Consider the following 16213-nt stretch of genomic DNA (forward strand, 5'->3'; position numbering starts at 1 on the left):
GGGTGGGAGGTGGGAAGGGTGTCAGGGGTGTAATTGTGACTGGGAGCCAGTTTTATAGTTATCCTGGAGTTAGATTAGGATTTTTCAATCTAACCTTTCCTGGGTAATTAACCAGGTAAATAAGTCAGAACTGTAGGAAGTCTCTGACTCTAACTTAGAATTGGAGACTTTTTGGAGGGTCCTGAGGAATTGCCAATTGACGTGCAAACTTCCCAGGCAATTCCACAGAGTTGGTGCATTGTGAGTTCTGAGAGGTCCTGTATCTTTTCTTCTGGGGTATGATTGATCCCTGACTATCTGGAAACCAGAAGATCTGGGCTAATATTTTTTGAAGGTGATAGACTGGGAAATGTTGATATTCAGAGGGACCTAGGCATCCTTGTGGCCAAATCACAGAAAGGTAACATGTAAGAAATTAGGAAGGCAAATTATATTTGAGCCTTTATTACAAAGGGATCAGAGTAAAGGAGTAAAAACATCTTACAACAATTATATGCGCTCTTGGTGCAGCACAACAGGAGTAATCTGTACAGTTTTTGTCTCCTTACCTGAGGAAGGCTTTACTTCCCTTGGAGGGAACATAGGTTTACCAGACTGATTCCTGAGGTGAGAGGATTTTCCTATGAGAAGCGATTGAGCAGAATAAGCCCATATTCTCTGGAGTTTATAAGAACGAGAGCTGATCTCATTGAAACATGTAAAATTCTCAAGGGGCTTAACAGGGTACATTTGGAAGGACGTTTTCCTGAGCTGGAGAGGCTAGAACTAGGGGTCACAGTGGTAGAATAAGGGGTTGACCATTCAAGACTGACGTGAGGAGAAATTTCTTCACTCAAAGTGTCATGAATCTTTAGAATTCTCAAGCCCAGAGAACTTTGGAGCTCAGCTGTTGAGTATATTCAAAACAGAGATTGCTGGACTTTGGGGCACTAAGGGAATTAAGTGATATGGGGATTGTGTGGGAAGAAGGAGTTAAATTAGATGATTAACAATAATTTTATTGATTGGTGCAGTTGGTCTGAAGAGCTGAATGGCCTACTCCTGGTTCTTATGCTCTTGATAGTGGAGTAGTTAAAAAGGGGATGTGTAAGACATTGGAATTGAAGGAGCACGGAGATTTCAGAGAGTTGTAGGACTGGAGGAGGACTAAAAAGCAGTTAATTCATCTGAAATTAACACTTGTAATTGCGACTAATGTTGTACAAACATACCTCATGAGAATTTCCTTCTCAATTGTTGTGACACCAATTTTTCATGCAAGTTAAAATTAATTAATTTGTGCTGCAGCATCCATTTCACAAGAATTTTTAAACAGCTTTTAAAATGTATTTAAAAATCTTGGCATTCACCCTGTAAAGTTGCTGAACATTTTTGTTATATTATACCTTCAGGGGAATACAATGGGTGCATTATTATCAATGGTACACTTAAGAATCAGGTGGGGTCCACATGCTTTGGTACTCAATATAATGTGGTGGCATTCATCAGGTTCAGCTGAGCCAGGGAGATTTCCAGGGGTCTGTCTGGACAGAAGGTTCCAGAAACAGATTGTTCCAGTATGTGGGGCTTTTGACATTCAAGTTGAACACAAGAGAATCATAGGTTGCTTGCAATTTCATTCCCAGTTAATCCATTTTTAATATCTTGTTGGGTAGTCTGGGTATGGTTGGTGAGTGGAATAGATCTTAAGCTCCTAAAAAAAATCAACATTATGTCTCTTTTTTACCATTCCATCAGATACAGACCAGTCATTCCAACTCCACACTGAACTCATTAATTTAAGTGATGCCTAATTCAATCATAGTTGCACGGCAACTTTATATCATGGGGCAGGACTTTTTTGAAGGTGATGTTCCTGGCTCAACCACATGACAAGTTGTCAGGTATCACAGCAGCCCCACAGCTACTTAACTTAATTGGTTGGAGGCAGGACTCCCACTTCTCAATCGTGCGAAAGTCCCACCTCAGAGAGCTGCCAGCTAAAATGATTGGCCGTCAGCTCTGTAGTCCCAGCAGCACCAGTGGCAGCAGTGGCCAGGACTGGGACTACAAGCAGCCCCCCAGATTCTAAGTCCCAGGGTCCAGGATCAGGTAATTGCAGGGGTGGAAGGGAGAGGGGGGGTGGGAGAGGGGTCTCACAGCAGGGAGTGGAGTTGAGGCTTGGGGTGGTGCATAGGCAGAGCGGGTGTGGGGGGTCTTGATGGAGAGGCTAGGGAGAAGAAGCACTTGTGAGGGCCAGAACTTGGGGAGCAGGAGCGTCCGATATGGAAAAGGGATCTTGTGGGAGGCACCCCTTGCCCTGCCCACTTCCGACCAGAGGCCCAAGCAGGGTGACATGCCCTGGGTGACCAATTTTCCTGTATTGTACAGAATTGTCCCATATTTTTAACATTTGTCCCACATCCCATACAAAAACTACCCAGGATGACATTTGCCTCATATTCCACAACCTTACCAGACCGGAACTCCGAAATCTGGAAACAACAGTTGGGCGGAACTTTTTTTTCAGCCACCCTGTAATTCTCAAACCCACCACTTGTGGTGCTGCAACAGCCCTGGATCAATGCTGGGAGCAAGTGTGGTTGCTTCAGACTTTGGCCAGGATTTTCCAGCCTTGTCATGGTGGGAACCTGCCGTGGGCCAGCCAAAAGTCCATTGACTGTCAGCGGGACCGGACAACCCTGATGGTGGGAGGAGCCAGAAAATCCTGCCCTTTTTCTGCTCCTGCCTGGTGTGTGTGGGGGAGAATGACAGCGTGTGGGGCGAGAGAGGGAAATAACTGTGTGGGTGGAAAGGGGGCTAATGACTCTGTGTGGGGAGAAGGGTCTAATTACTATGTGTGTATGAGGGAGAGGAAGCTAACTATTGTGCCTCAGCCTTTGCGTCATTTTCCTTTTTGCACTGCTGCATTGGGTTCCTGCTCTTGGCCACAAAGAGGGGAACTGGCTGAGGGGTGCGGGACTGTTAGATTGACAATTGTAAGAAATCACATAATTTTATAAAAACCAAAGAAATTTACTGAATATTATAGAGATAGCTCTTTCTCTCTCTTATAAAGAAAGCCTCCAAACCAGCTTCCTGAGCCAACAAACACAAGACAGTAAGGTCATTATCTCTGCCAAGCTCATGTCTCTAGCCCAAGCACCGCAACAAGGCATTGCTAATCCTGATGGATGGGGGCACTGGAGGTGCCCTCACGATTTCTATGTAAGCCAACTGTCCGAAGGTTAATCAGGACATTCTAACAAGTGATGAGCCACAAGATGACTTCATGGGCTTCCGACGGAAATATGAGGGATTACCTTGAATACTTTTTCCCAAAAACGCCCAGCTTGGCGGATCAATGGCTGACTGATTGGAGACAGGCAGATACTTAACATACTTCTCAGGTGATTCCAATATTGCCAGCGGCACACAGGAAGTTGGCACCGCAGGGTGGTCCAGACCACACTGGACACCAACAATCCTGGAGATTCACAAATCTCTGATCAGCAGATGTGTCACTTGAGGACAAGTGAAAGAGGATACAAAGCCCAGGAATTCTCTTCCACAGGCATTGTTGCCAACCTTTCATTGGAGCAATGTTCAAAGACCTTCATCAAAACAGGCTACCTCAAGTGTCTTGCCTTTACAGACCAGTCATTGGAGTTAACATTAGGCTCATGTCAACTGCTGCACTGAAATTTTAAAAAAAGAACAACTCATTATAGATTGGAACTCAACAACATTTTCTTTCCTTAAATACGAGTTTCTCTGTTACAAAATATCACTCAGTTAGCCTCCAACATCTAGTCCATGCATCCAAGCACATGCTCACAGTAACTTCTACAGGATGCTCCCCCAGCACCTTGAGTTTTGTGCAGGCAGGCTGCTGCCTTTCTTGCTACAGTGTAGTAGATTGCTTTGGCCTGGGTCATTGGGGTACCTGAATCCTACTGGGGCCCAGCACACTTGGGCTCACCTACATCTGTGTAGGGGCCATCTCAGTCATCAGTGCGGTATCCAGCAATTGTGTCACCGTTGAAGTGGCTGAGGATGTGTCACCAGCTGTGGAAGCGCCCTGAGGAGATCCCATTGCCTGAAGCCTGCTTCTTCTCTGACACTTATAGCCTCTCAGTCTCTCTTGTGATCGTTTGGAGTGGTTGAGCTTCTGGTGATGGGAGATGCATGGCCAGTCCATCTTCTCCATCCACTGACCTCATGGATGAGACCATGCCCTGGATACCCTCTCAAAACCTCAGCACCTACTTGTTCCTATGCTCCATGTGTACCCCCATGAGGGTTGCAACTCTCTCAATGGAGAACGCCATGTTCACATGTGAAAGATATGGAGCCACTCAAGGCATGGATGGAATCTTCCATCATTTGAGCATGGGACTGCACTGTCTCTGGGAACTTCGATAGACCCTCACACATTTGTTGTGAGGCGTTCAATATAATGAGACCAATCATCCGTGGCTGGATCGAAAGGATCAATTCTTCCGAATTGCGGCATTCTGTGAGAGGATTGCTTCGACAATTAGGATGGAAATTCTACTTACAATTACCATGTGAGGTATAGCTTGATTTCGTTTCTCTTGATTTCTTTCGTTAACTTGTTTTATTCTCAAAGCCAGTTTATTGTATATTTGCTGTTTTCCTTGCTTTTTCTTGCATTTTCCTCATTGCCAGTTTGTTGGATCCTGCTCACCAGTTTGTTAGGGCTAATGGATCCAGTTTGCATGCTTGTTTTGGGATGGCCAAGTTGGTAGAATAGACAGAGTAGGTCACTCAACGCTTCTTAGGTGAAACACATTCTGTTTATTCACAAAGGTATTCAGCAGCTACACTTGTGTGCTTTCAACTCAAACCCTCTCTCCACACTACAGACTCTAACTATAGACTACTGACTACTGAGGTAGCCTGCGCTACTCCTCTATTGGATTCTAAGATTATGTGATCTTCTATTATAACATTTTCCTTAAAGGTATATTACACATCAGATTACTACAATATTCCCTGTTCCTGTGTTAAATGTCTTTAATAGAATAGCGCCCAGTATAGCCAGCACCAGTAGTGAACACCTGTGGTGCCAAAGGTACTGGTGCTTTGCAACTGAATTTTGCTGACCAAGAACCATATTTTGAGACAACTCACTTGCCTTAAGGAGAAGAGAGGAAAGGGAAGAAAATCTGAGGAAGAATTGGAATCAAAAGCAAGAAAACAAGACATGCAATTTTCCACATGTTTGATCTTTATGCTTAATCAAAGGTATTTTTAAAATCAATAACATTTGCTACAATGGGAATCTGAAATCAAAGTCATTTTTTGACAAGCAGGTGCAGTCTAAAAATTTAGCTGATGCAGAAACATTGTTGCCAGACGCTGAGCTGTTTTTTAAACAGCTTGTCAATGACTGTTATTATTCTCAGAAAAATCATTTTGCAGAAGGCTTTACTAGGAATTGACAAACGTGATTCCCTGATAGGTTTTGCAGAGTGATTTATTGCCTTTTGGCATGGGAATAATGACGCTTTGGTGCTCATCATTCTGGATTCATTCAGTGCATCAAGTACTGACAGAGACCTGATATGAACATTGGTCAATGCTCTTACAAAAATTCTGTCCATCTCCCACATCAAAGAGCTTCTTTCTTTTCATATGTTTCAATGCATTATTACTTCTCTTTATGATGGGTTGAAGTCAATATTTAATTTCATATCTAATACTTAATCCATAACTTAGCATTTTAGGTGGATTGTACTCAGAAGCTCGTTGAAGCATTCTATCTATCTTTTTACACAATCATCAACACCACAAATTATGAATTCTTGCACAGAATGAGGCAGAAACTTTCTTCCCCCTAGAGAAAAACATAGGGCAGAATCTTCTGTTTGGCGTGTGGGGGCGGGCCTGGCTGATGCGAGTGTACTGACGTCACTGCGTTTTATTCCGATCTTTCATCCGGCAGGCATGCACCAGAGTCGGCTGTGTGCCTGCTGAACTGTCAGAGGCCTGTTAAGGGCATTAATAAAACAATTAACCAATTTGACAGGGCTGACTGTCCAACCTTAAGGTTGGTGGGCAGGCAAAGAGCCCAGGTGACCTTCGCATTTTTCATGAAACCTCATCCACTAGCGAGATGAGGTTTCATGAAGGGCTTATTAAATTAATAAATATTTTTTATACATTTCATAAACATGTCCCAGCTCACGCAACGCTGTCACATGAGGGGACGTGTGTAAATTATTTTTACCTTCTTTATTAAAAATTCTCACTCTGAAAGTAATCTCCCCGAGGCAGCTCCATGCCTCAGGAGGATTCCTGCGCTCTTTCGCATGCATGTGTGAAAGAGCGCAGGCCTTGACTCTCCCTCCTCTCCTCGCCTGCACAGGTAGTGCTGAGCGCTACCAGGTGCAAGTCACGCTGGACAGGCCTTAATTGGTCCGCCCACATAAAATGGCAGCGTGCAGCCGATCGCGGCAGTGATCAGCTCCATGCCCGCCCACGCCTGCTCCCGACCGGCCCACCCAACAGTAATTAATTTTAATTTTACTCCTCACCACTATGAATTTCTGCTACTTCCAAATATTGCTCTATACAATCTACCCAGTTTGTTTTACTTTCAGCTGATTGGAAGCTTTAAAATTTGATTTGCAGTTTGATGACAGTTATACCACAGTTCGTGCAAACTCATGTGACTATTTTTCAATGTCATCTCATACTGCTTATGTAAATTCAGTTGAAGTTACTTCAAACTGAACTGGACTACTTAGTTCACTTTGATGGAAAGCCAAAACCATTTCACCTTGATGTAAAATGTGGAATATAACTGGCTTAAGACATTGTGATGGTGGGGAGGCATGGGGATTGGGGTAGGGTGGGGGTGGGGGTGGGATCAGTGGGGGAGGGGGTGGGGGTGGGTGCACGGGGAGGTGATAAATTGTGTCCAGAACAGGGGCAGAGTTGGCGATGTCTGGAGATTGTTTATGGATCCAACTGGAGACTTTCTATTTCCCCTGGGCAGACAAAATTTCTTCAACTTTCTGTGTGGTCCTTCTAAGGTTCTCCGGTTAGGTTATTCATGTCTGGTACAGCTGGACAGAAAATACATGCACACAGTCCATCGACTTGTACCTGAATTTTGCAACTGATTCCTCCCGCCATTGTAAGTACCCAATATATTTAAGAATTCTTAATGCCTATTCCAGGCTTGTCCATTTAAAGGTTCATCTTAGTAGGGTCTTGGGCGTCAATGGGGCAGCTGAGGCGTCTAGCTCCCCACCCCTCTTTTTCAATGGCTAGATGCTCATTTGACAAAACAAGCAGCTGTGAATTAAATTTCATCCCCTTTTTTAATGAAACAAAATAGAAAATCCTGCACTTCAACACATCAATAAAGAGGAAAAATAAATAAATAAATTGCAAATATTATTTCACAATGACAACAAAAACTTGTATTTAATGTAATAAAACATCCCAATGCACCAAAGGAGCATTATAAAGCAATATTTGACACAGGACCACATAAGGCATATTAATGGCAGCCAAAGGCTTAGACAAAAAAGTAGGTTTAGAGGAACATCTTAAAGGAGGAAAGAGAGGCGTATAGGCAGAGAGCTTTAGGGAGGGAATTCAAGAGCTTAGGGCTCAGGCAGCTGGATACATGGCCATCAATGGTGGTGCAGTTAAAATTGGGGATGCCCAAGGGGACAGGATTAAAGCAGTGCAGACATCTCGGAGCTGTGGGGCTAGAAGAGATTAGGGAAGGGTTGAGCCGTAGAGGGTTTTGAAAGCAAGGAAAATTGACCATGCCTAAGGCTGCAGATGGGTACAGAAGGACCAGGAAGGATATTTTAGTGTCGTTTGTGACTTTGTTAGGAACCATTTGGGTGCTGTGGCAGGGGCGGACACCTGTTTGGAGGGAACATGGAGTTCTGGGAAAAATAAGCTTAGAGTTTGGGGGTGGTAATATGTTTAAGGACTTTGAGCAGAATTTTCCAGTCCTCCCGCAGCTGGTTCAATGTTGGACGGAGATGGGGACGGGGCAGGTTGGGGTTGGGGGGTGGGGGGGATGATGTGGCATGAGCTGAAAAATCATTTTCCTGCTGGCGTAAAATGACGGTGGGAATGTGCACTCCCGCCCATCATGGTGGGTCGTCATTCCAGCTAGAGGCCAGCGTGAAACTATATTACATCCCGTTAATGGGACGCAGATGGAGGCCTGACCAGAATTTACCCCCCTGCCCAAACATCCGTGCCACCAGCGGGTTTTTATGTCTGTTCAGGACATGCACATGTCGGGACTTACCTGAAGAAGGTCTGGAGCAGCCTGCGGAGATTGGAAAATGGAGGCCTGCAGTGACTGTGGATCCTGGAACACCATGTGCAGCAGTGGGTGCGTGGAGCTTTTATCACGTGGATCTTCTTGGCACAGCAGCTTCCAGGAGATGGGCCTTCTCACTGCAGGAGGTACTGTTGGGCGGCTATGGCCTGTGCTGGGCAGAGATTAGACAGGGGGGAGAAGAATGAAGAGGTGGGGTGGGTGTTGAGGCCTGGAGGGTGGTGGGGTTGGTAGGGGAAAGAGAAAGATGCTGCAGTGGGTGTGAGGTGGGAGGGTGGGAAGGGCCGTGCTGGGTTGTGGGTAGTTGGGGGGGCGGGGGCGGGGGGGATGGTGAAGGGTGTGCAGGTGTGAACGGTCTTGGGGGCTGTGCAGGTGTTAAAAGGCATAGGGAGGTGTGGAGGTGTTAATGGGCACGGGGAGATGTGGAGGTATTAATGGGCATGAGGAGGTGTGGAGGTGTTAATGGGCACGGGGAGGTGTGTAGGTGTTAATGGGCATGGGGGTGTTAGTGCAGGCATTAACGGGCATGGGGAGGTGTGGAGGTGTTAATGGGCAGGGGGAGGTGTGGAGGTGTCAACGGGCATGGGGAGGTGTGGAGGTGTTAATGGGCATGGAGAGGTGTGGAGGTGTTAATGGGCAGGGGGAGGTGTGGAGGTGTTAACGGGCATGGGGAGGTGTGGAGGTGTTAATGGGCATGGGGAGATGTGGATGTGTTAACGGGCATGAGGTGATGTGTAGGTGTTAATGGGTTTGGGGAGGTTTGGAGGTGTTAATGGGCATGGCGGTGTTTGTGTAGGCGTAAATGGGCATGGTGAGGTGTGGAGGTGTTAATGGGCATGGGGGTGTTTGTGTAGGTGTTAACGGGCATGGGGAGGTGTGTAGGTGTTAATGGGCACTGTGAGGTGTGGTGGTGTTAATGTGCATGGGTGTGTTTATGTAGGTGTTACTGGGCATGGGGGGTGTTTGTTTAGGTGTTAATGGGCATGGGGGTGTTTGTGTAGGTCTTAATGGGCATGGGGAGGTGTGGCGGTGGGAACAGGCATATGGGGGAAAGAGGGGAGAGACAGGAAAGGAGTTCAGAGGGAGCAGCCTGTGGTGTCAGTTAATGAGTCCTGGGGGTAACTCAGGGAATTGGTGACAGGAAGAGATGGTGAGTGTTAGGGTCAGTGGGAACCGGTAGGTCGGAAGGGTGAGGGTTTGCAGGTAGATGAAAGGGCGCTGTGGGTTGTTGGATAGGATACGGATGGAGAAGCGGATTCTGCACCTCGGCAGAATGAGAGGAGCAGATCTACTGTCATGGGGGTGGGCTCTTTGGGAAGGTAGGGGATGCCGACATTCACCTGCATGGGACAGTGGGTGATGGGGGAGGATTGAAGGGTTACCGTGGGAAGGTCAAATGTTGCACCTGCAGGGGGGCGGGGCTGTGGTATGGTTATATTGGAGGAGGGTGTGGATCAGGTGGGCAGGGGTAAAGGTATTTGACTCAACATGGAAGGTAACAATAACATCGCTGGTCTGAATGATGAAGAGCCTCATGGTGGAGATCTCGAGATGCCATATGGGAGTTGAGTCATTGGGAGTGGGCGGAGCTGCAGGTCAGTCCAGCTGGACAACTGAAGGGGAACCCCAGCATGTGGTACTTACAATGCTAGAGCACTGAGACAGATGAGCGTGTGAAGGTCAAAGGCTCAGTGTATTGGGGGGGTGCTTCTTGTAAGGCTCAACTTAGCAAATACCTTTGCCTCCCTGCACATGCCTGATTCCAGGGAATGTAGAACCAGCCTGGATTGTCCTCCTGAAGAGGTGGTGGGAGGGGGGTGCGCACACAAGCTTACAAACTACATCGCAAATAAACTGCATCAGACCCCATTAAAATGCAAGTGTACTATGTTTACAAAAGTGTCATAAGGTGCAATCACATGTGAAATCAAAACTCCTTAATCTTGCCACTTCTTCTAGGTGCTCCCCTGACATTCACAGCAGGGGTGGAGACAGCCTGCTGACCACTTTGCCTGGTTGTCTTGGATGACCTTGGCAGCTATCCTCAGGAAATCTGAGGCCTGAAGGGCCCCAGCTTGCTTTGGCTGTCCTACTCTGGGGCAGCTGCTCCCTCTGTGGACGCAGAGGACGAAGCTGAAGGGGTCACAGGCAAGGGAGACTCCGAAGGGCCAGACATCCTCAGAGAATCCTGAGTGGAGGTCCCAGGGGTGTCTAATGGCTGCAACTCCTCCCTTTGGGTGCCCAAGGCCTCTGCCTGACACCTTGCGGGAAAGGGGCACCTGGAGGGAGGTCGAGATGCCCCATTCCTCTCTCATGTAGCCACTGCAAAAGCGCACCCATGGCTACAGTGGTGGAGTGCAGGTCTGCGAGTATCTCCAGCAGAAACTGGGCATTCTGCTGGACCAGGTTCCCATGGCATCCCTAACCCTCCAATGGAGACCTTGGTGTGCGCACATGTCGGCACCACTTCTTCAGAGAGCCTGTGGGTGGACTCTTCCGCCTCACGTGCCACTCTGTTAAGAGCTTCCAACACCTTTGCCTGATGTTCCCCCGGCCTCTTGCAGCTTCACCAGCATCTTGTGCAGGGCCCATCGCAGAGACTCATCACCCGACTTGGACATCACAGATGCTTCTTCCCCAGCAGTCCTCTGTGTGCTGGTGAGCTTGTCTGACCTTGCTTCCTCCTGCTGCGGATACATGTCCATGCAGTAACCACCAGAATATGAGACCTGGCCTGAACGACATCTAGTACCTGCCGAGGTGTGTGTCTCTGCACAATTAGAGCGTCAGATGACTGTTGTGACGCCTCTATAGGTGCACTTTCTTGCTCCTTCCCAATGTCCTGCATTGCCTGTGAGCTGGATGAATTGTTGGACAGGGTCTGCTCTTGGAGCCTTGCCCTCTTCTTGCTGGCATCTGTAAGTGAGAGAGGAGAGAGTGAGTTACTGCATGAGCTGCCTCCAATGTGGAATAACGCATGACCCTTAGGCTTCTAAGTGATATGGATGGTCCTTACTGGATGGAGGCTATCAGCTAACCTCTCCATCTCCGCAGGCTCGGTCTGGTTCCTCCCCAGCCAGCTGGGCAGCCAGCTCCCCAGACTCAATGAGATTCTTGAGGTCAGGCTGGCTCCTTCCAGTCTTCTCTCTCCCTCTGTCCTGTTGTGCCTCAGATTTTCCTGCATAAAGAGAGAAGATGGGGTTGAGAGCAGTTGGGTTTCATGTATCTTTCTCATTCTTCCAGTCTTACAAATAACCCACTGAGCTGTGTGCTATGTGATTGATGCACTGCAGGTTGTCCACAAGGGTTCTGGAACAGGACCCTTCAGAACAGTGAGTCCATGCAGATAGAAGGATAAGGCTCACAGAGACGTCATTAACTGTGCTTGCTAGTGCCCTCAACGCCTAAACCACGCCCCCCCAACCCTCCCCCCCACCTCCCTCTCCGATGGCATCTGAGCTCTTTGTGTGGAAGGGTCAGGGACCCACAGTGGTCTCTCTAAATTCAGACTAGATGGACTGCAATGGGGCTATCAGGTATCACCTTATCATGTTGAGTAGCTCTTTTATGCATCAACCGCATGAATGGTGCCCTTGCCACTGAGGCCCATGTCCCCTCTATCATTCAATGAGATGAGTGTGAGCAGTTGAGGGTTCACTTACCCTGTAGAGTGGATGAGGTCATTCATCCGTTTGTGACGTTGCAGGACAGTCCTCTGGTTGTGGCCCTGGGCGCTGATCTCCCTGGATACTTCTTCCATTGTTGGGTTGGTGTGATGGCTTGGTCTCCTCCTTCCATCCTCAGGGGACAGGATGGCCCTTTGGGGCTATTGAGAAGGACTTCGAGGAATGCATCACTGAATCTGGTGGTGGAGGTCCCTGTGATCGGTGGGCCATCTCCTCCTTCAATGGTGGTTAAGTGTGATGTCCAGGTGCCTTTTAAATATGGCCCTCGGATATGACGGTTGAGCATGTGCCATCCAGCCCGCCCATCGTGATAAACATTGGGAAACCCCCAAATGCATAATTAATTAGGCTGGCATTGTGCGATATGGTGTGAATTCCCACCAGCTCCCACAGTGGGAAACGCTCCTGGTTCCTTCCCCCAATATGGAACTTAGTCCCGGAATGGAAAACTCTGCCCAAGAGGAAAAGGAGGTTGGAGATTGGCAATAACTTGGAAGGATGGTGAGGGTCATGTGTGTTGGTTTTTTGAGGACAGCGGTGATGATGGCAGATTTGAAGGAGAGGAGACAATACCTGAAGAGAGAGAATAGTTAACAATGTCAGCTTCCCTTCTTGGGGACCAGTTTAGTGGGAAAAGGGTCAAGGGAGCAAGGGGTCAGTCTCTTGGAGAGGACATGAATGAAGATAGGAGAGAAGCTAAAGAAAAGTTCTAGTTCAGTGTTAGCACGGGGGAGCACTAGAAGAAGCTTGGCCCAGTGGGCTAGTGGGAGGCTGGGAAGTGGCAGAGGCAGCTGATCAGATGGTCTCAATCTTAATGACAAAGAAGTCCATGAGCTCATTACACTTATTGTTAGGGGTGAAGGTTGAGGAGATGGAGAGAGGGGTTTAAGAAGACAGTTTGTAGTAGGGAAAAGAAGCCATGGGTTATTTTTGCATTCCAGGGTGAGCAGTTTTTGCAGATGAGAGCAGGAGCTGATAGAGCTTCATGTGGTGCAGCCCGATTTGGCAGTAAATGGCTAAACCAGTTGTCCACCATATCCTTATAAGTCTGCATCCTTTGGACTTAAGGGAGAGGAGGTGAGGGTCGTACTAGGGAGAAGGGCCAGGGTGAGAGTGAGTAATGGTTTTAGTGGGGATGAATGCATCATAAGCGGAGGTGAGGGTATGGTTGAGCAAATCAGTAGCTGCAGAAATGTGGTGATGAATGGAGGGCCAAAGGCTAGAGAATTAGGAATTTGAATGTGTAGTTGTAAGTGAATTGGGGGTTAATCGTTCCCAGGGATGGACACAGAAAGAAGTAGTGAGGGAGAAGGGAGGTTTGGTTGAAGAGCGACACAAATAAGTGATCATAGATGGCCTTATCTGTAACTGACGCAATGGGAGTTACGAGACCAGGTGAAGTGACAATGTCAACAGGTGGCCATGAATTTACATGGACAGAGAGATGGAAATGAGGATAAGAGGGCAGTGAACTCAGAGGCCTGAGAGCATGATGAGTTTAAATAGAGGTTGAAGTCACTGAGGTTGAGAAGTTGCTCAGCACAGAGGCTGAGGGAGGAAATTTATGAAGATTTCTCAGTGAAAAAATGTTTATGGTACTTGGGTAGGTGGTAGAGAATAATGACTTTTAATAAGGGGTGGGAGGGGTTGGGGGCACGTAGGAGCACGGTGAGATGTTCAAAGGAGGAGAATGTGCTAGAGGAGCAGGGGGACAGACCAAGGTATAATTTGGTAATAAGAGCCACACTGCCACCGTGACAGTGTGGACAAACTAAAACTGCTGGATTGGTGAGAGAAATATGTATGAAAAATATAACTCTATCTGAAATCAATGAATTAAGTGCTACTTATACTAATTATTGTTTATTGTTCTGTATTGAATGGTTTTCTGGCAGATAAGTAAATATGCCTTTTGAGGAACTTGTTGGAGAGAAGTAGAGAAAAGAGTTGATCAAAATGAATGTTCTTTGCCTGTTCAAAATTGTAGAAAGTATGTGCATTAATGCTCTTTTAGGACAGGGTATATAGATAATAAACAGTGGCAATGCCAAACAACAGGGACACCAATCAGTATTACAGAATAAATGATCAAGTCAAATTTCCTCTGCTTTGGTCTGAAAATTGAAAACTGAAAATTTACTTCAAAATGATGTCCTGAAACTAGTTTGAAGAACAAATTGAATACTGACGTGTACAGGTACAGTTAAGGTAAGTATGCTTAAGAAAATTCCAAGTACTTGGCGAAGTCAGAGTTCAGCAGAGGGCTGCAATGTTGTGGGGTTTGAGTCAGGAGGCTCATGTAGGAAGAATCAAGAACTTCAAAATCATCTTGTAACTTGATTGTGAAACTCAGCGAACTTACCAGGGTAGGGTCACGGGTGCAAAAATGAGAATTGCATCATCAGTTTCACTAGATGTTAATTATTAGAACTAATGGGAAAAATAGTTTATTCTGTGATTTTATTGTATTTTAGTTGTGCTATATTCTGTCCTTTTACTCGACATAACCAAAAGATTTGTTCTTTTTGAAGGCAAAATTATTTGTTGTGAGACAGCATTTTTGATTAGGCTTCGTTTCAAGTATGCATTTTCAGTTTATGAAGTAATTCCATGAGATACACACAAGGTCCAACAATTTTTCATTCATTAATGCAATAATTATGTTGCATGAAGCTTTTAGTTACAGAGGTAAAGCTTTTAGGACTATCTTTTGTGGATAATTAATTGAATAAAATAGTTGCGCTTCAGATAAAACCGGATTCTTGCTAGAATATTTTACTTTTTAAAGTCTAGGCAATGCTATGTTTTTAAATACTCAACTCTAAAACATTGATTCATATTAATTTCAGACTGATGGGATGAACGTTTCTCTTCTTTGATGTAAGGGTTCCACACACATATGCTAAGCTGCATGATGACAAGATACATTCAGATACAATTCAACGAGGGTAAATCGAGATTCATAACACCAACCAGCTATCAATTAAGAGTACAGAAAAACTTGAAGGATTTTTCCAAGGCGTAAGCTGGAGCTTTGCATGGTCTCGTCCATGCTCCAGCACCCCTGCTTTAGCAATTGTAATTCCTTCTTCATAGAGGAGATATAATTCCAGGCAATGTTATCATCTGGAGGGGAGTTCTTGTAAGCTGCAACATCTTTTGCGTTTCTGAAAAGGACAGAGGATTCTGGTGCAAACACTTGCACCTTTTGTAGTGGTACTTTGCTCATTGTCCTGCAGAATTCTGACCACATGTTACTGATATCAAAGACAGACTGGACTAACTCATCTTTATCTGGTGGTGATCTTAGTGACTTTGGTGTATGTTGGGTCCAGTAACAAGAGTTAGATTTTCACTGTAACTTGCCATATAAGGATACAATATTTCACAACTGGGTAGATACATGTATGTCGAGCATTATTTGCTTGACAATTGTGGCTGTTAAGTGCAAACTTTCTTGAGAATTTCTACATTTCTTAGTGGTTGGCATCTGTAGCATATGAGCTTTTAATTTGCCATTAACTGGTGTTCAATTTTCAGTTTCAATCTTACTATCTGTCAGTACACAATCATTGAATATGAGAGTAGAATATTTACATGGGTTGGTGCAGAGGAATGCTCTGTTAGATTGAAACATATTGATGGCTCAAAGGACTGAGAAAGTGCTACATAAATGCTACACCTTAAGCATCTCTGGAATATAGTTTCTGCTTCACAGGGTTGGTATATTTTTGGAGTGATCCAGATAGCCCAGGTAATTCAAATTGGATAGAAAAAAAGCGCATATAATCTAAATGAACTTGACCATCAGACACTCCTGGATGAAATGTAGCATACGAAAGGAAACCTCAGAAAACTGTGAAAGCTATTAGCACACCGCCAGCCATCCCCTCCACCAACCCATCATCACCACCCACCTCCTCACATTGCAGGATTAAGTTTAATGAACCAAAGTAACAGACCAGCTAGTTTTCCTTCTCTTTCCTGGGCACCATAGAACCTCCTCCCCTCACTGCATTGTAGCTTCAGCAATTCATTGATTGCATTTGTTGATTATACATTGGCACTTATCTTTACAAGAATTATTTATAGAAGAACACTTCCACCAATTTAACAGGATTCTACCACCACTATGTTACATCACTTGTCTGATGCCAGGCACTAAGATACCTCTCCCTTGTCGACTATGATGAGGATAAGAATG

Source organism: Carcharodon carcharias, chromosome 2 (genome assembly GCF_017639515.1).
Source record: "Carcharodon carcharias isolate sCarCar2 chromosome 2, sCarCar2.pri, whole genome shotgun sequence".
Classification (NCBI taxonomy): Eukaryota; Metazoa; Chordata; class Chondrichthyes; order Lamniformes; family Lamnidae; genus Carcharodon; species Carcharodon carcharias.